Here is a 20,556-nt window from a genome sequence, read left to right as displayed (position 1 = left end):
CTGCTTGCATTATTACCAGTACCCCTCCTACCAGCACATCGCCCCTGTTCTTCAGGAACTTCACTGGCTCCCTGTGAAATTCCAGTTAGTATACAAACTTCTTCTGCTCACCTTCAAGGCCCTTCCTAACCTTGCTCCTCCTTACCTTTCTAACCTGTTAAGCACTGCCTCTTCTGCCCGCTCTCTTCGATCTTCTTCTTTTATCCAACTTGCTGTGCCTTCTTTCTGCCTCACCACCATGGGAAGCAGAGCTTTCAGCTGCTCTGCTGTGGAACTCTCTACCTCCAGATGTAAAAAAACATTGGTTCTCTCCCCCAGTTTAAATCTCAGCTCAAAACCCATCTGTTCTAATTTGGATAATATCCAGATGATTAATGTTCTATAATGTGCTTTATTCTATTGTCAAATGTCCTTGGGTGTCTTGAAAGGCGCTTTAAAAATAGAATCTATTATTATTATTATTATCATCATTATTATTATTATTATACACATATTCTATAACTTTCTTATTGTTTAACCCAAATAAAAATTTCAGTTACAAAAAATGTGGATTTTCATTTTATGTACTGTATAGTAAGTATACAGAAAGCTACACGATGTGAGGTCAGTCATTTAAAAATACAAGTCTAACTTAAGTTTCACACAGACTTTTTTGATTTAGAAATAATCAATTTCAAAAAATCCAATGCTTTTTTTTTACAAATTTAAACCTAATTTTTTTATTGGTTAATAACACTCATCATCATTGTATTTCATTGTGTAACAATCAACCACCTGTGCCAGTGAAAACAAGAAATAAAGTAGTTTTCGATGCTGTGTGCTGAACCATCTTCTTCCATCCATCTATCCATCCATCTTCTTCTGCTTATCTGGGCTGGGTCGTGGCAACAGCCTAAGCAGAGAAGCCCAGACCTCCCTCTCCCCGGCCACCTCCTCTAGCTTGTCCAGGGGAACACCAAGGCGTTCCCAGGCCAGCAGAGAGATATAATCCCTCCAGGTTGTCCTGGGTCTGCCCGAGGCCTCCGCCCAATTTTCTTTAATTATATAATATATGTTGTTTTACAATTTATGTTCAGTGTTAGTTGTAGCTAGGCTCAAATGTTTAATGTTAACTCATAAACAATAATAACTCATAAACAGCCAACCCATGCCACCCCAGTAGATCAGGTCCTTGTGGATATTTTATAAGCTAGGGCAGTGGACTTTTTAAACTTCATTTTTCAACGAAATCCTGGAGAGTTTACTTGTGCTTATTTTCAATAACAAAAGGGATGTGTAGAGCTGTTAGTAACTACAGAGGCATGCCATGAAGCTACGGGAAATCTATGACAGATGGGAGTCTCTTTTGCTTGTTGCAAACAACACTGTGATCTGTAGGAGTAGGGACCATTGGAATAGAGCCTGGAGACATGGTGGTATGCTCTGGAGAGAAGAGTGATGATAGTCAGAAGAACCGAAACGCCAAATATGCATGTGTGTTAAGAGGAGGGACACAGGTGTAGCAGTAATGATGTGGGGAGGCATGTTCCTGAAGTTTAAATGCCTACGGTCACCAATCCAAAGCAAATGACAAATACAGATATGACACAATATAATAAATTCTCCAGAGTTTCTCTTACAAACCTGCTATATAAAGGAAGGAAATGTTATTCTGAAGTGCACTGGGATGCCATGCTTAAAGAAAGTTCTCCTGAGTTTCTCTTACAAACCTGCTACAATGTTATTCTGTTTATTATTCTGTTCTCTGCAGAGAACATTCCTCTCTCAGGCAGAAAGGTAAAAAAAAGAATCCCCTAATTTTAAGAAAGCTGAACAACGCAGAGCAAAGAATGTCATACATAGAGAAACTGAATGACAAATGGAAAACAGATGATTGGTGATATTTTGGCAGACACCGGTTCATCACCAACCAATCTTATAAAGCACTTTGAATGCTACAGTACAATAGAAAAGCGCTATATAAGAACCAGGCTATTACCATTTACTGTTATGTCACTTTTGCAGCCCCTGATTCACAGATCACTGTCACCCCATTAGGACATGGGGTGACACCATGAGGCAACTGTTCCTGTGATTTAGTGCTTGAATTGAACTGATTTGAATAGTCTCTCCAAAAACTAAATAAAAAAATGGTTCAATATTGACATATTTTGAATGTGTTTTAATTACAGTTACAGTTTTATATCTTTTTAATCTATACACCACTGTGTGCCACATTAGCAAATCACCATAGCAACTACTATCATATGGCTTTCTTTTTTCTCCAGTTGCCAATGATTATTTTCAGAAACATGGCAGACAAGACCAAACTGCTTTGTGAGGTACATCACAAGAGATGTGACTGTATTTTTATATGGCTTCATTAACAGATGTATATAAAAATTAAATTGAGTACGATCTAATGTGTGAGGGGTCATTATACTGTAGCAAAACGGTCATAAGTCCCATGACATTATGTGTATGCGATGCGAATGCCATAACCATAGAATACGTTGAGGCGAAGGTATACTTGCTGCTCAGTATAAGGTGGGGGTTTTTGGGGGTTTTTTCTGGCAAAAACGGTTTGTCTGTAGCTATTTCCCTTGTTGCCAGGTTTCAAAAATGGCGATTTTGATTTTCACGAAGGAGACGCTCTCATGACTCATCAAGTGACACCTATGACTACCCAATCTGTGGCACCCAGTCTTATTAAGTAACATTTTCAAATCTCAGATGCTAGATCTGCTTTAGTAGGTACTAAAACATTACCTGGTACCTAATGGAAAACTCTAAAAACTGAGTCGAGCCATGCCCATCCAACCTGAGTAAATTTAAATGTTATTAGGAAAGATCAGAAAAAACTGGGATTTCATGAATACTGTTAAAGGTTCAGTTTTTAAAACCATACTTCAGAACAAGATCTAGAGTGTGATTAAAGTGGTGGATGGGTTCTTTTACATTTTGGAAGAAGCCAATCGAGCCTAATAATAGATTAAATGTCACAGTCATTTTTAATATCTAAATGAATGCTGGAATCGCCCACAATAATTATTTCAGCATCTGAGCTGAGCAGCAAATCATATCTGAATAAGGCCCAGGTCGATGATAGATAACAACAAATCAAACTTGTTTTTGAGTTTTCCAGCTAGTGTGGCGATGCTAGGTGTCAGGCTTTCATATGAATTAAAATTCTGTCTGGGTCTTTAGATTAATAAGCTGGAGTAGAAGATTGCTGCCACCCACTCTCCTTGGCCTGTGCTTCAAGGATTTTGTAATAGAGTGTTATTACTGCGGACGTGAATTATAATTTTAAGGAATTGATGTTTATCCTTACCCAGCAGTTTCAGTTTTCAATCAGTGTCACCTGCTCTGGTCCCTGGAAGAGAATTCATTATGGTTGCTGGAGGCTTTAGCTTCACATGTCTCAAAACAGAACCACCATTTACAAGAATTTGTTCCTTAGTGGGTGTGTTGCCCAGTGGGGAAAAACCATTAGAGACATGGATGGGTTGGTGACATACCTAGCAAGGTACAGGTTTTGAAATAGTGCAGAGTCGGTGTTCTGACAAACCATCCTACTTTGGCAAACCGTCCTACCAGTAGGACAATTTTACGCTGGCTTATGACAAACTGCCCTACTTTGGCAAAATGTCCTACTGTATGTAATTTATGCACATTTCTGCTGCCACACAATAATTCCAGCATAAATTTAAATGGGTAGGACGGTGTTCTGAAAAAACATCCTACTTTGTTAAAATTTCCTCCCTAAGTAGTTTATACACATTTCTGATGTCACAGAGTAATTCCAGCACAAATTTAAGTAGGAATGACGGTTTGCCACTTAACTTTGCCCATCAGAGTATGCTTGTAGCTCATATTCATAAAGCCAGGACGGTTTGCCACTTCTTTTTACCCGTTAAAGTGTGCTTGCAGGTCACATTCACAAAGGTAGCATGGTTTGGCACGTAATTCTTCCTGTCAGAGTATGCTTCTAGCTCTTATTAACAAAGGTAGCATGGTTTGGCACGTAATTCTTCCTGTCAGAGTATGCTTCTAATTTATAATAACAAAGGTAGCATGGTTTGGCACGTAATTCTTCCCATCAGAGTATGCTTCTAGCTCTTATTAACAAAGGTAGCATGGTTTGGCACGTAATTCTTCCTGTCAGAGTATGCTTCTAGCTCTTATTAACAAAGGTAGCATGGTTTGGCACTTGTTTGTAGAAGCAGTCTGCATGCCAAGGTGCTTAAGTTATACACCCGTCACCATTGAAGTGATTGGAACACCTGACTGTTAGGATGCCTGGGTCGTTGACCCAGGGCTTTTGAGTTTATCATATTATTTATCATTTCTAGTCTTTGGTTTCTTTGTTAGAGTTCTATCTTATGGTTTATGTCTCTGTGTCTGCCCTGGTCCCACGTCTCTGTTCCCTCTGTTGTAGGGCCTGCCTGTGAGTCTGTGTCTGTAAGTTCAGTCTGTTATGTTTCCTGTTTTACTTTGAAAGTCCTTGTCTGGTTGTGCTTCTTTTGTCTCGTTAGGCCCGATTTGCCCCAGCTGTGTTTCCCTCCTGTTACCCATTCCCTGATTGCTCCCTCTGTGTATTTAAGCCCTGTGTTTCAGTTTATCCGTGTTGCGATCTACCGTTTATTTTGCTGTGTGTTCCGTCTGCCTGCCTGTGTAAGTTTATTTTGTATTTTTGGGTTTTCTGTTACTTTTTGCCATCCAGCATTAAAGCTGAGTTTTTTTGAAATACACTTTTGCCTCCGAGCGTCTGCACTTTGGGTCCTCCTGCTACCACTCCTGCCTGCACACAGCCCTAACCTAACACTGACTATATAAACTTTGACAATGAACTCACTCCATTAGAGTTACAGTATATATTTACTGAATATATTTACAGATACATATATTTGACATTTACAGATCCAACAGAACACAGGGAGAAAGAACTGAAAAAGAAACAGTATTCATAACAAATTATGCACATTTTTCACACAAGTACTTGACCAGGCTGCGCTTTGTACTTTACTGTGACTGACAGCATATATTTACAGATATATATATATATATGATATTTACAGATCCAACAGAACACAGGGAGAAAGAAGTGGAAAAGAAACAGTATTCATTACAAATTATGCACATTTTTCACACAAGTACTTGACCAGGCTGCTCTCATATTGAGCACATCCAAAATGTGCCCATCTGAGACAAAAGTCACACTGCACCTGAAGAGGGAGAAGGGGGGGGGGTGTAAGTGTGTTAACCAACATTACGAATTTGATGAGAAAATAATTACTAAAGTATATTGCATTTATGGTTTTCATTTGTTTTACCATTTCAATCATACTGGACTCAGCATCACCTTCCAGCATGGAACAAACCACACAGTAGTCATCAGCATTACCTAGAAACACATTGGTGTTCAACCTAACAGTTTTTAAACAAAACTGAAAGTACTTATTGCAATACAAAAGCACATGACTCAACTTACCTTGATGTTCTAGCAGTTCGCAAGCAATTTCAGTGCGTTGCAGCCCAACGGCTTCTGGAGAGGACAGCACCCTAGTAACCTCTCCACTCAGAAGGTAGTGTTCGGCAAACTGTAAAATATGTTACAGTAATTGCAATTGATTAACTTAATTCTAGTTATCTATAATTAAATACAATTGCTTATTAAATGTTCGTTACTAAAACTCCACAACTGCTGGAGTCCATCTGCTTGTTGTGTGGCAGAGGCTGTGTCCGAATTCAGGGGAAGGATGCTTAAAATGCCATATTTGGAGGCAATGACGTCACAGTGACGCGACTAGGACTGTCCGAATTCAAAGAGCACTCAAAATGTGGCGACAAATGTGTCCTACTTTTCCACGAATTTGAGGGTTAGTCGTGTCCGAATTCAGGGGAAGGATGCGCCAATGCCATATTTGGAGGCAATGACGTCATGGCAACGCGACGAAGGCTGTCCGAATTCAAAGAGTACTCAAAATGTGGCGACAAATGCATCCTACTTTGCCCTGAATTCTAAGGATGGTCTGATGTGTCCTTCATGTCCTACTATATCCCAGGATTCATTGCGGGTCATAGAGGAGATTTGTTTCTGATAACGATGGTGGTCGAAGCAGGAGAGGAAAACATTTTCAAATGTAAGTATATGAAAATCTGGTTGTACAAAAGTTAAATTGTTATAGCGGTCGTTTTGTTAAGCTTTGGGCATCTGCATAGACATGTTTCTTTTCTTTAAAATAACCGTAAACCAGCTTGTATCGGGGGTCCCGTGATTTTTCATGTATTGCCGCTTACATACAGCTAATTTTGATTTTTTCGAATTGGTGATATGTTGTGGGGAACAAAGACCAAACAGCTTAATTTATTAAAACGAGGAGAAAACAATCACCTCTTCACTGGGGTGAAGAATTGGGCCGCTACGGCGTGGATGTACAAGAATAAATCAATTTACACATCATATTTATATGAGTACGGTCCTATTAACCCTCATGCTGTACAGCAGCGGTCCCCAACCTTTTTTGCGCCACAGACTGGTTTATGTCAGACACGGAGCGGCCTTTAAGGTATCGTGGATAAATACAACCACATAAAATGATCCGACCAAGACAAAAACTGTGGTATTTTGTAAATATAATAATAAACGTGAATGTACTGTGTAATTGTGTAACTTTATTAGCAGCGTCCTCCTGAAAATGCGCCAATATTGACAGTAACATCCTCCTCTCTGCCGCTTAATGCTCTCTGGTCGCTATGGTAACGTGTAAATATTTCTTTCAAAATAAGACACAACTACAACAAGGGAAAGACTCAGGGAAACCGAGTTAACGATAAAACCCCTGAAAACCATAAATTTCACACCGGAGCCTTAACTCTGTGGCCCGGTACCAAACGACTCACGGACCGCTGCTACAGAACCTGTGATGTCCAGACGGTGTTCCTCTGGTGTTCTGCTGTGAAAACCTTTGGGCTTAGGGATTAACATAGTTGCCATGGTGTCCTTTCTTCTCTTATTTGTTGTGTGTGATCAGGACAATTCTGGAGAAGATGGGCCTGCAGGGGAAAGTCACCCCCTTGCAGGACAGAAGACATGAGATAACTTTAAAAAATACAAAGTACGTATGTGTGTTATCAAGAAGATAATTCTTAAGAACACAAGTTAATAAATGTGCAATTACTAAGAGTTGTTGTGGTGTTTTTATTTGCCTGCTGTCATTTTTGATTTCCTCTGCCTTTAGGTTTGCAAGTATCCAGGCTCAGGAGAGGGGGTCAGTGGGAAGCCCACTGCTGCTACTTGGCCCTGGTTTGCCCTCATGGATGAGGTGATAGGACAGATGCCTTCCATTAAGCCTCCTGTCCTAATTTCCTCTCTCCCTGAGGACACTCCAGGGCCAAGCACAGCAGTGGGTGACCAAAACGACAGCGATGACGAAGCGGCTCAGCCACCTACGACAGGGAGAAAGAGGAAAAGAGACAGGGATGATGAGCTGCTAGACCTCATCAGAGAGGACATGAGGCAGCAAAGAGAGGCTGAGGAGAGGAGAGCAGGGAGAGGACGGACAGATTGTTTTCACTTCTAGAAAGATTAGTTCCCAAATGAGTTATGTATTGAGAAATTTATTCATTTAAATATATTTGTTACATTGTTATATGTGTTGCATTAGTTTAAAGGTTTTATGTTATTAATAAATTGATCAAACAAACAGTAATTGTCACTGAACTCAATTTGATTTACAGGCATTTGTAACACGTATGAACATGACGCTAACTTTGAACAATATTACTTGGATATTTATTTGATAGCAATAAAGTAAATAACAATAACAATTAAACAAGAATATTTCAAATACACAGTATGTAAAGATGGAAAAACAATATTTTCAGTTGTTCACACAGGATTAACCTGAGTGACCTGTTCCTGGACCGTTTCTTTAACAACTGTAATAGATTACAGGAAGTCTCTGGCAGTGTTGCTAAATCTGCCCGAGCAAGATCAGACGTGGATGGGCTGCTGCAACTGAGACCTGCGGTTTATCTTTTCTGGTCGGCGAGTGGAGAATCACACAGGGTGGTCTGCAAAGAGAGCTTTAGGATGCTTCCTCCCACTGTCCACTGCATCGTCCATCCACAGGGTTTGCAGGGCTGGCTCAATCAACGGCTGCCACACCACTAAGATGTTTACAGAAATATGCAAGCAGGAGATGGTGGATGCTATATTATTAGTATAATACTTGTAACTCTGTAGCAGACAACAGTTTGATAAAGTGCTATGTAAAAAAACAAACAAACAAAAGATTAGATTCTATACGTTTCAAAGATATTTAGTTTATATATTTTATATGATACAGTACATGTGTGAGAATGACCGATGTTGTGGCAAAAAATGATCGTCTGCCAAAAACTGATTTCCGGTTTTTGCCCTAAACTGATTGCTCGTATTTAACCTGCTATGAATAACTTGTTGGTCTATAATACGTGAAACATGTCAAATGTGTCCCTCATTAATGACATCAAGTCACCTGCCACCAGCAACATTCCTGTAACAAGGTAGAAGCTGCAATCAGTTTTTGGCAGTGACTTTTATATATCCTTTATTTATCCAGTTAAAAAAAAAATCTTATTGACATTAGATATTTATTTTTTAAGAGTAATCTGGCCAAGAGGACAGCAGACAGCGCAACAAATATATCAATTGTACCTACATTATAACCAGAGTTATAAAGATACTTGAACAACAGGTAATTATTGTATATATAAAACCCCTTAGTAAACCATGTTCACCGAAGTCTATTTATCAACATACATAAAGATATTACACATATTACACTCGGAAACATTGGAAATCAGTTTTGGCAGGCGAACACTTTTTTGGCACAACGCCAGCGATATTTCAATTATCCGTGTAATTAGCTAAGTAATTCCTAAATGCATAGATTAAAGGAAATTATTTTACCTGGATATGATTGTCTCTGATGAGCCTAAGGTACAAAACGTGCGGGCAACGACGATAAGGTTTTTCTAGCTCCTTGAGAAATAAAATTGTCCAAACAACAGAGCGACATTTCTGGGTCCATTTTAAAGTTTTCGCGCTGTGGGGCTAGCGTCCGGAAAAACACGCAAGTAAGGGCGGAGTTGAAGGCTAGGAGGCTGTCCACAGCCCATCTTTTATGTTGGATACTCATTAGGGGTGGGTTTTAATAATCGATTCATCGATTAAAATCGATTCTGGCTTGGATAACGTGAAATCGATTCATTAAAATCCTGAATCGATTTTTTAATATAAATTTATTTTGCCCGAAATGCCAGAGTCTCTGGTGAAACCTCACAAATGTTCAACAACCACCAAACAGCTAAGACAGTAAATGAGAGCAGGTACATGGCTTCTGCACAAAGACGTAAACACACAGCGCGGACCCGCGGATCAGAATCAGTTAGATGTCGTCTTTCTCACGGTCGGGGCTGAAAGCCGACAGCTTGCTGACCTGTCGGCGGGTCCGCGCTTTGTGTTCACGCCCTTTTTGCGCTGATTCTAAAGCTGTTAGTTTTATCTCTCTCCAAACAATATTGACCAAACCAGCAGCAAAAGAAGGTCCAAACTACGCTTCACATAAACATCGTCATGAATTCCCTCTGACTTTTGCTGTTTTGCTTCCACCACGATAAAATCACACTTCATGCACAGCTCTCTCTCTCTCTGTACTGTTTTCTCCATTATTCGCTTGCTTGTTACGCACAAGTCTACCGTTGTTTACAGCGCTGTCAGCCGCTGTTTTTTTTCCCTTTTACATACTTCCAAAAAGAAAACCTAATTTCTGCCGTTCAATTCTGAACAAATTTAAACTTTTTAAAATTATGCAAAATGCAAAACGCTTAGCCGTGTCTCTAATAAAACCGCTGTAACGTCAGAGGTAACGTTCATATGTTGATTAATGGTTTTCTTTCATTTTTGATGTACTGCAGAATATTTTTATAAAATTCCAGGCCAGGAAAACCACCTTCATGTTTTTCTGTGTTTTATCCTTTAAGGCATCTGCTGTGACGCTCACACCTTTGATAAAGTCTTGCATGTGTCAGCTTCCTTTTTATAGATACAAAAATATGTAAATGTACTGATCTGAATTATAATATTTCTGACTGTCAAAATTTCCCAGATTCAAATCGAATTGAATTGAATCGAATCGAATTGAATCAAATTGAATCGAATCGTGAATCGAATCGATTCGGGACCTTGTGAATCGATAACGAATCGATTCTAGAAATCAGTGACGATACCCAGCCCTAATACTCATTGTTTGTTCAATAAAGTTTCTATGGAGAAAAAAAGGGGGCTGTCCAAGCCGCTCACTTCCTGACTACCCGTCCGTCTAAGGACACTACCTTGTGACGTAGGTAGGTAGTGTCCTTATGAGCATCCTTCCTCTGAATTCGGACACAGTCAGAGTCTCCATTTTCCAATCCACTCGGGACTCTTCCTTTCCTTTCATCTTCAGAAAATTCCTAATAAAAATAAAACAAGTTTTTAAATGTAGCCAGCATTTTGCTCTAAATCAAAAAAACAAAAAAAACAAAACACAAACCAAACAACCCAAAACAGATAATTAACGAATGATGAATACCTCCAGTTACGCATAATTTTCCTTTCATAACAACCTTCATTTCCAAGAGGGTCTAACAGCAGTACAGATTGTGAGGAGATTTTGACAACCTAAAATAAAAATTGTATTTAGTAGAATATGTGTATTACACTCACTTAAGTAAACATAATCAATTGTAAGCATTTTCAAAATAAGAATATGCTGCTAAAAAGAATAATAAAACAAAGGATCCAGTGTGTACCAAAGTTCAGTGGGCACAACCAAATGTCCTCAGCCGGAAACATCATCTGTGGAATATTTTTAAGTTTATAAAGGTTTAGATTCATTTACATAACATGCACTATATAACCTATATAACATCTACATTATTTTGCTGAGACATTTAAACTTCCCAGAAAACAGAGAGGTTGCAACAACGCAAGACAACTGATACACGGGTTTCTGAAAAATGCAAGAGTTTTTTTTAAAAAATAACAAAATTGTATAAAATACTTTTGTGAAATAACCGGCATACGTTCTTACTTGCCTTTTGTTTCCTAATGAGGCAGTGCAGGTATGCATCAATGACCTGTTTGGATTAAAAGAAGGTTATTTTTACAGACCACCACTAGAACCAAAAGTGATTACTTCGCTTACCTCATCAGAAAGCCACCCACTGTCCTCCAGTGTGCGAAAAGAAGAGTCATACAATTTGTATGGCCCAACGACTGCCTCCACACGCCCGGTGTCTTTTGCAGCCCAAAGCCACTTCACTAAAAAACAAAATATGATAAGTTTCTTTAGTAATAACAGTTTCCATTTGAAAATCACGGTCAATGGCCAACGGGCCACAAGCAGACAAGGGCCAACGAGCCAACAAAATAAACATGCCAGAGGGGAGCCGCTTTCTATAAATCAGAAATTAGCCAAAATTTGACCAACAGGTCAAAATTAGCAAGAGGGGAGAAGAAAATAAAACATTCTATCCATTCAACTAGCCAAACTGGCAACAACTGACCAACCGGTCAAAATGACATTTTTAGCTATGCCACCTTTTTCTTGCATGCTGGGTTTCTGGGGGGGTCACTGGTACAAGCTCTTCTGGTGCTTGGACTGATTTTACCTGAGCTATTTTTGGTGGAAACTGTATGACAGAGGGTCTGTTATTTTGCAGCACTTCATGATGATGCTGAGGACTGCAAGGCCACATCTCAGAAGTTGGGCTACTCTCAACAGGTTGAGTTGGAGTTGAGACTTGGACAGGGTGGCTTCTTCTATAGGGTTTAATGTGGTCAATACTGTATAGACTTTTTAAAGTATTTCCCTCAGCGTTTTTCCGTCTAACACATTTTCCACTGATGTCATCAATTGTGTAGGGACCTGAAAAATCCGGTTCAAGTCTTCCTCCTTTTCGCCCACGTTTCCTCATATTTAGAAGCAGAATTTGATCCCCTACATTGTACACAACATTTTTGTACTTTTTCAGGGCCCGCTTGGCGATGCAACCTTTTGCTTGTCTTGTGACTTTGCTATGTTTTCTTGTGCAGTTTCTTTAACTGCATGTTGTGCTTCACTTTCAGACTGTACATAGTCACTGTACCTTTTGTCGTCTGGCAGAATGATGTTGGAAATCTAAAATTTTGTAGATATTAGCAATTAAAACAAGATGAAATCATATTCATAAACAAATTACTGGGTTTTTTTTTCTTAAATGGTTTCAATTCTTAGTTCTGACATAGAAAGAATTTGACAAACACTCACCGGCACTTGAGCAGGCACTTCTGATGGAAATACTGCCTCTCTTCCATACATCACAAAAAAAGGTGTGTATTTTGTTGTGGTGTGTACTTTTGACCGCAGTGAAAACAGGGTGGGATCTAGATACACATCCCAGTTATTCTGCTGGTCATTCACCAGTTTTCAGAGGGCTCTAAATGCAGGCATAGAAATATGTAAAGACAGTAATGAAAGTTTAATTAGAAGTAAAGAAATTAATAAATTATTAAGTAACAATTAAGTTTGAATAACATAAATAATGTTATTAAAAACTGATAGATAAAAATTAGGCATACCTTTTTATGTTGTCGTTGGTCTTTTCATCTAGACCATTGGTCTGTGGATGGTATGCTGCTGTTACACTTCTTTCAATTTGCAATAACTTGCAAAGATCAGAGTTGAGCTTCAACAGATAAGGACAAGGTTATTATACTTCTTATACAAGTACACAAGAAAAAATCTTTGACCCCAGTGAAGTAAAGTTAAAAAATGTAACTAAAAAATTATTTAACACTTACTTCATTCACAAACTCTCTGCCTTGGTCTGACAAAATCCTTTTGGGGCAGCCATGTCTATATATAATGGAGCACAAGTGCTGGGCTACCTCAGATGCAGATTTCGTTTAATGGGAAAGCTTCAACCCATTTAGAAAAGTAGTCAGTTGCAGTAAGTATATACCGGAAGCCGCTTGAAGTTTTTGGAAGAGGTCCAGTAAGATCTATACCAATAAGTTCCCACACATCAAACACCTATCAAGGACAAATTAATAATTTGAATAACAATTTGTATAATGTACACATTAACATTGATGGTTAAAATTAGTTGGCACACCCTCCTGCCTGCTAGAATCATAGTTTGATGGGTAAGAGGGGCATAATATTTACCTGAATGCACTGCAACGGTTGCACAGCAGTCAGTGGTTTCCCAACTTGTTGACACTGGTCACATTCCAGAATCTTTAAAGTAAAAATATTTATGGAGTTCACATAGATGTTCAACATTCTCATTTATAAAAAAATAAATCACTTAATGACATATTCTCTAACGAACAAACAATTTAGCAACAATACTTTGTGTGTGTCTTCAAATCTCTGCCAGGCCTACAGATTATTATTGTAATATAACTAATTAACCATATTTATTTATATTTTGCAAGTGTACAGTTTCTCTTTTAACTGATATCAAAAAACTTTGCTTATTTTAAACGCTATTTAACAACAATACAAACAGTTAATATATACCCATGTTTTAATGTCAACTGTCATACCAAACCAGTAAAATCTGGAACACACTGCATTTAGCGTTTTGTGTATGCCAGTGTGTCCTCCAATTGGAGATGAATGAAACTCATGAAATATCTTCCTGGCATCATCCACGGTTTTTACTACTCTTCTGGTTCCGACAAAGAGTTCTCCATCTGCAGTAAAAAAAATATATTTAGAAATGAATTTAACCACATATATGAGTTGTTAGTATTAACAATAAATTACTGACCCCTTTGTTTGAATTTTGAGGCATATCTTCTGAGGTTTTGCCTCTGAGACTTGTCATATCCTGAAGGGTAGGAGTCCGCAGAAATGAACGTGTAAATCTCTTCCCACTTCTTCTCCATGTCTACGAATGTAAGTAAACATTTTCTTCTGAGGTTCAATATGTGCAGTTAACAATGCAAATAATTTAACTTATTAAATTACGACATTACCAAAACAGCCTTAAAACACTGAAGCTGCGTATTCAACAGTGTTGTGCAAATATCACGTGTCCAGTAACTTGACAGCAGACTTCACCGAAGCTGCAAATTCGACAGTTTTGTGCAGAAAGCAGATAGCGATTTCACTTTAATATTGACAAACAATCACAAAGGCTTAAAAAATCAACTATCAACGTAAATAAAAAGTACTAATACTTACTACTTAACTATTTTCCTCCAAATATGACAACGGAGTAGCGTTAAATCACAGCCGGATGCGCTTAGCTTCCCTTTTTGTGTTGTGCGCATGCGCGCACATGCTCAGAAACAACGGGTAGGACGGTTTACGGGGTAGGCTAAATTCCCAGAACACCGGGTTTCCAATTCAGTAGCGAGTTGGCTATGAGCTAAGCTAAGCTAGCAATCCTCAAAGACAGTGAATGAATACTACTAACATAATTAACGGGTGAATCAACAGAGATGAAGTACAATGATTGGTAAAAGTGTCTTTTCTGTAGTATTGACTCATATGAATTATAATTTTATTTGTAATTTTGAAAAAAAAAGTTATATACTTATATTTCCAAGAAATGCAGATTTACAGATGACAAACTGATCTGAAGATACAGCACTATTATGAGAATTAGACCTGTTTTGTTGTTCTCATTGCATTCTTTCTAAGGTCGAGTTGAAAGTCTTGCCTTTCTCATTTATGAAACAAAAAAAATGAACTACAATTGTATTTGTGCAATGACATCAGTTGGAGTCATTTTGCTCTCATTGCATGGCAACATTTAACACAAACTATTTCTCCTTTATTATTTCAACTCCAACAATCTGGCTGGTGTCACAATCGTTTATACAAGTTTCACTTTCTTACTTCTTATTCTTATTTCTTACTACTTATTTTAACTGCCTTTAATTTTTATTACAAAAAAGATTTGGAAAATAACTTTTAAAAACTGACACTAAATGACACTATTTATGCAAACTATACACTGCATGGCTGTCAGTGGCCTGGATTCAAGTCTGACCCATGGCCCTTTGCCCTCTGTCTTTCCCTCTGCTTTCCTGTCATTCTTCACTATATATATATATATTTGTATATATATATATATATATATGTATATAAAATCCCCCGCTCGGCGGTCTCTCCTTCAAGCTCTGGTCCTCTACCAGAGGCCTGGGAGCTTGAGGGTCCTGCGCAGTATCTTAGCTGTTCCTAGGACTGCCCTCTTCTGGAGAGAGATCTACGATGTTGTTCCTGGGATCTGCTGGAGCCACTCGCCTAGTTTGGGAGTCACCATAGTGCGCCGATTACCACTGGGACCACTGGTACCTTCACCCTCCACGTTTTCTTAAGCTCTTCTCTGAGCCCTTGGTATTTCTCGAGCGTCTCGTGTTCCTTCTTTCTGATGTCGCTGTCATTGGGAACCGCTACATCGATCACTACGGCCGTCTTCTTCTGTTTGTCTACCACCACTATGTCCGGTTAGTTAGCCACCACCATTTTGTCCATCTGTATCTGGAAGTCCCACAGGATCTTAGCTCGGTCATCCTCCATCACCCTTGGGGGCGTCCCCCATTTTGACCTCGGAACTTCCAGGTTATACTCGGCACAGATGTTCCTGGATACTATGCCAGCCACTTGGTTATGGCGTTCCATGTATGCCTTGCCTGCTAGCATCTTACACCCTGCTGTTATGTGCTAGATTGTCTCAGGGGCATCTTTATTCACTGAGCACGCAGCCTGCACCTGCCTGCACCTGGGGTCTTGCCTGGTGTGATAGACCCCAGCCTCTATGGATCTTGTGCTCAGAGCTTGTTCCTGTGCTGCCATGATTAGTGCCTCTGTGCTGTCTTTCAGTCCCGCTTTGTCCAGCCACTGGTAGGATTTCTGGATATCAGCCACCTCCTCTATCTGCCGGTGGTACATACCGTGCAGGGGCCTGTCCTTCCATGATGGTTCCTCGCCTTCCTCCTCTTTCTTGGGTTTCTGCTGCCTGAGGTATTCACTGAGCACGCTGTCAGTTGGGGCCATCTTCGTGATGTATTCGTGGATGTTCATTGTCTCATTGTCTCATCCTGGACTGTGGTGCTGACACTCACCAGCCCCCGGCCTCCTTCCTTCTGCTTAGCGTACAGCCGGAAGGAAGGAGGCCGGGGACTGGTGAGTCATATATATATATATCTATATGTATATATGTTTATATGTCCTTTTTATTTGTAGAAAGCAGAGTCAAGTGGAGCATTGACTAATTGAAACTGTATAAACACAGACAGATATTATTCAATAATTTTCTGCTAATGCACTGTTGCTTTGCTTGATTGAGCAATCTTGTGTAATTAAAGAAGAACTACAAAAAAAAATACTGCACACAGCTGTTTTCATGGTGTGCTCTACTGAGTGGATACCATTGGTTATCATATTATCATTATTTAGTGCAGTAAAAGAATTAGTAACTAGCTAAACAAATTATGTCTGTGGAACGCACATATGGCACATATGCAGTATCATCACTGTAGCTAAATCTATTTATTTATTCATTGCTAAAAAACATGGGAAATTATTACTGCTTTGTCTTTTGACAAATTTACATTATTACATTAATTTACATTATCACTTTTTTAGCATTAATTTTGAGACTTGGGGCTTTGGTAGTGATATTGTATATTGTTCTGCTTCTGAGCCGGGTCGTAACAGTATACAGACAAAGAGAGAAAAAAGCTGTTTTTATTTCTTTTAAAAAAAACTTGGATTTTTTATGTTAGCATATTGCAATCTGGTCTTCTGTCATGCCTGAAATGACTTCCCCACATCAAGGAATGTTGTATTTGCAGGCTTTTCTATCTTAGACACAAGATACATATTTAAATTTATGTGTCCATATGTTAATGTCTCGGCTAGGGCCTAGCAGTGATTTTGAGGCGGTGTGTGTGTCTTGTTTTCTCTCCAGGCTTAGATGTCTCCCTCCTGTGCAGCTGACTCTACTTAGCATTTTGGCCATAGTACTTAAGGCCAGAGAGAGGGGAGCTCCAATGCCAGAGAGACTTTGTGCTGCACATGAGCTTTAACTGTTAGCTATTTTTTACGTTGTTAACGGCAAGCTTCTAGATTTTGTTGTGTTTTTCCTTTTATGGTGATAGTAGCTCAGCCATCTTCTTTATTTCAATTATGTAGTAAAAACAATTTTGTTGGTACTCCTCAGCCATAACAAGTTGATGGAGTACTGACATCAGCCAGGCGGGCAGGTGAATAGAATAGAATAGAATGCCTTTATTGTCACTATACAGTTGTACAATGAGATACAGATACAGGTGGCATGGACATCCAAGTTTGTGAATGCCATAGCTTGACAACGAGGCGACAAACAAGCTTCAAATTGAAGCCACTGGTGTTTCTATAAAAATTTCTGCAATGAGGTTGAATTCTTAGTGACCTTGACCTCAAGGTCAAAGGTCAAGTATTATGAAAACCTTGTGGATGCGATAACTTGAGAACAAAGTGATGTAGGATTTTGAAAACTGATAACATAGTTAATAGGGGGCTGAGGGGTAGCACTGATTATAAATACTAGCTGTTTGCTAGTATTTTTCAACCTGATCACTTTTTGTTACTTCCCTACATCAGGGGTGTCAAACTCATTTTACATGGGGGGCGAAATGCAGCCAACTTTGATCTTAAGCAGGCCAGGCCAGTGAAACTCTGCTTACTTTCAGTGTAAAGAAGTTAAATATTTAACTGTTTTTCTAGCAGCACAACTGTTTGGACTTAAACTGTAAGAAATAAAATTACAGAAAGTTTTGGTAGCTTACAGAATATCCAACTTTTTTTGTTTGTGTTTCTTTTTATTTTAAACTAGTTGTGAAAAAAACAGAAATTTTCATAGTAGAAAGTGAAAATCAAACCTCTGTTTTTCACAAAGTTAGAGAGATTTTATTTGAGACATAGCTTTTGCAAAAATTGTTTTGCAATTTGGCACAATTTGTGAAAGTTGAAATTTCTTCAGCACTTAATAGCATAAATCTGGCTTTCTTCTCAGAGGTCATTTTTTACAGAAAAAAAACAGTGGCCGACAATACTGTATACAATGGTAGACTCGTGCCTAATAAGCTAAAAAAAATATCACCATCAATTTTTGATGGAAAACTGGTCTCGAAACACACTGAGAGAAAGAGAGCTGTGCAGGAAGTGCGATTTTATCATGGTGGAAGCAAGACAGCGAAGGCAAGAGAAAATTCACAAAAGTGTTTTCCAAACATGTAGCTCTGGTCTTTCTTTGCTGCTGGTTCAGTGAATTTTGATAAGAGAATGATGAAACCTGCAGTTTCAGAGTCTGTGAGATGTCAGCTTGAAGCACCCTATGGCATGCCCATCTGTCAGGTGAATGGGGGCATTAGCACTTTGTGTTTACATCTTTTTTGCGGAATACGTTTACCTGCTCTTTAGTCATTTGCTGTTTTAGGTGTTTGGTGGTTGTTAAAATGGTTTGTGAGCTTTTAGCTGGTACATCCTGTTAAACCAGATGTTCTCCCTCTCATCCCCAGTACCGGCATTGGGGTTTAATAGCTTAATTGTTTATCGCTTAATTACTTTGTGTAGTATGAATTGTAAAGCTTATGAAAATACAGTTACAAGTCCAAAATGTATGCCTGTGCTTGTTTGTGGTGAGCAGCAGATCAAATAAGTTAAGAATTATAAATAGCTTCAAGCGCACATGTGAAACTCATTTAGACACTCAGACACTGAGTTATGGCTCTGTGCTACATGCCAGACATTTCTTCATTCTTGCCATTCAAATACACTTTATATATAGTTTATTTTATGTAATATCCAATACTGAACTGTAAATGAAGTATTTTTCAAGAAAGCAATTTTTTATTCAGGGTTTTCAAAAAAGCCTAATTTTTATGCATTTACTATAGGGAGAACACACATGAGGTTGAAGGTCTGTAAAACCTTTTGTCCTCCACAAAAATAAAAATGTGTATCACTTTAGCCAGCTTCTAATTTTATAAACTCTGCACTTAGCTTTTCAGTCTCCAATATCATTGCTGCTCATTTTATGTGTTTGCTTGTTTCTTCACTTTTTCCTGACACACTTGCATTGTGTACCTGGCCTGGACTACTGCACTTGATGTCTTGGAACGTCTTCCCCCCTTTCTTCTTTCATAAAAATGTGTGTCTGTCTTTGCATGTGACTGGCCACATGGTGCTCCCATTAAAATAAAGTTCTATCCCTGCCTGCATGGATTTTTTGCAGGGCTGGAGATTTGGCCATTAATAACTGATATATGTATGTTTGACCCCCTTGCCCTAGATGTTTTTGGGGAATGTAGCACTTAAAACAATATGGTAACCTAATCTCATTTTTGGAGGTCAATGTGCATGCATGCATGAAATGTCCATGGTCATAGAGGCCAGTTAAAAAAAAAAAAACTTCTCTAGGGAGTTTAAGAAGGGCAGCAAGTAGCAGTAGAAGAGAGTGAACTGGAGCAGTTTTTGTGTCATTTATGACACACTGTACATAATATAGTTATGTGCTGTAGATAGTATCAGGCTTTATGAATCCATAAAACCCAATTATCTACTGCCTATTTTTGAACCTGAGGAATATCCAGACATTCACACTTCCCATTTCCAAAAGAAGCAATAAATAAACATCTACATCTACTATCCTAACCTGGTATTGGAGCATGAGAGGAGAATACATCATTTTATTGTTAGTTACTGAATTCATAAGTTAAGACTTTAGCTTCTGTATATATGTTGACTCGCATACTCACATTCTAAAATAAGTTATTGTGCATGAAGACTAAATATCTCATGTGGAGTAGTTTGCATTAAAACCATGCAAACTTTTTCATGGCTATAACACTGAGTTAAATGTGATTAGGCATTTTCCTACTCCCCTTTGAGTAGGGAATTGGAAAAATGCTCCTCAGTATCTCACTCTTCTCTTTCCACAAGGTGGAAACTCTGATGTTTTTAGAAAATAAAAGAGGACTAAAAGTTAGAACACAATCACTGTCCACCTTTGTGTTGAACTCCTGTATACAATCATAATTAATGTCTTGAAATAAGACTCATATTTCTGACTTTCTTTGTGCTTTGTCCTTTGTTCCTTTCATTGCACTCAAAGCTGCAGTACTCCCACTGGTAAAATATGAGTGCACAGTCTCTCATGGGTTTGAATTTGGGAGGCAGTGTAAACAGAGCCAAAAAACTCTTACTTGTGTCACTGACCCTTAAAATTAAACACCAACCACCGAAGGCTGTGATTCCTTGGTAGGTGCTGACCATAGCCCTGACCTTGTTGACTAAGCAAAGAGAAAGAATACTAAGTTGTTTAAAATTCAGATGGTGAGGATTTTTGCTAAATGCTGTAAACCACTGAATGAAAGTCAAATCAAAGTCCTTGTGTTTTTTGTGTGTGCCGGAATCAGTGTCAGAACCTGCCTTGGGGTTAGATTAGGAAACAGACGATTTTCAACTGTGAATATGATTCATTTTCCTTTTTTTACATTGA

General features: G+C 38.7%; 1 protein-coding gene and 3 long non-coding RNA genes across 7 annotated transcripts in view; 1 reads left to right on the top strand and 3 right to left on the bottom strand.

The window, feature by feature from the left end:
* Positions 1-20,556, top strand: part of ntm (neurotrimin) — a 443,520-nt gene that overhangs the window by 372,616 nt on the left and 50,348 nt on the right. The window lies entirely within an intron of this gene.
* LOC112848039 (uncharacterized) lies at positions 4,426-6,585 on the bottom strand. Its single transcript, XR_003221918.1, has 3 exons — positions 5,474-6,585; positions 5,316-5,386; positions 4,426-5,207 (listed from the first exon to the last, which is right to left on the bottom strand). It is a non-coding gene; the product is annotated as an uncharacterized LOC112848039 (long non-coding RNA).
* On the bottom strand, positions 10,348-10,867 carry LOC112848038 (uncharacterized). Its single transcript, XR_003221917.1, has 3 exons — positions 10,822-10,867; positions 10,602-10,690; positions 10,348-10,482 (listed from the first exon to the last, which is right to left on the bottom strand). It is a non-coding gene; the product is annotated as an uncharacterized LOC112848038 (long non-coding RNA).
* On the bottom strand, positions 11,104-13,065 carry LOC109203910 (uncharacterized). Of its 2 annotated transcripts, none has more exons than XR_002063582.2 (5): positions 12,854-13,065; positions 12,632-12,738; positions 12,321-12,489; positions 11,217-12,191; positions 11,104-11,148 (listed from the first exon to the last, which is right to left on the bottom strand). It is a non-coding gene; the product is annotated as an uncharacterized LOC109203910 (long non-coding RNA). The 2 variants fall into 2 exon arrangements; XR_002063583.2 differs by having other exon boundaries at positions 11,217-11,332; positions 12,854-13,054.

Source organism: Oreochromis niloticus, linkage group LG10 (assembly GCF_001858045.2).
Source record: "Oreochromis niloticus isolate F11D_XX linkage group LG10, O_niloticus_UMD_NMBU, whole genome shotgun sequence".
NCBI classification, from domain to species: Eukaryota; Metazoa; Chordata; class Actinopteri; order Cichliformes; family Cichlidae; genus Oreochromis; species Oreochromis niloticus.
Note: the sequence above shows the minus strand (reverse complement) of the source record. Positions and strands in the feature narration are given on the sequence as shown.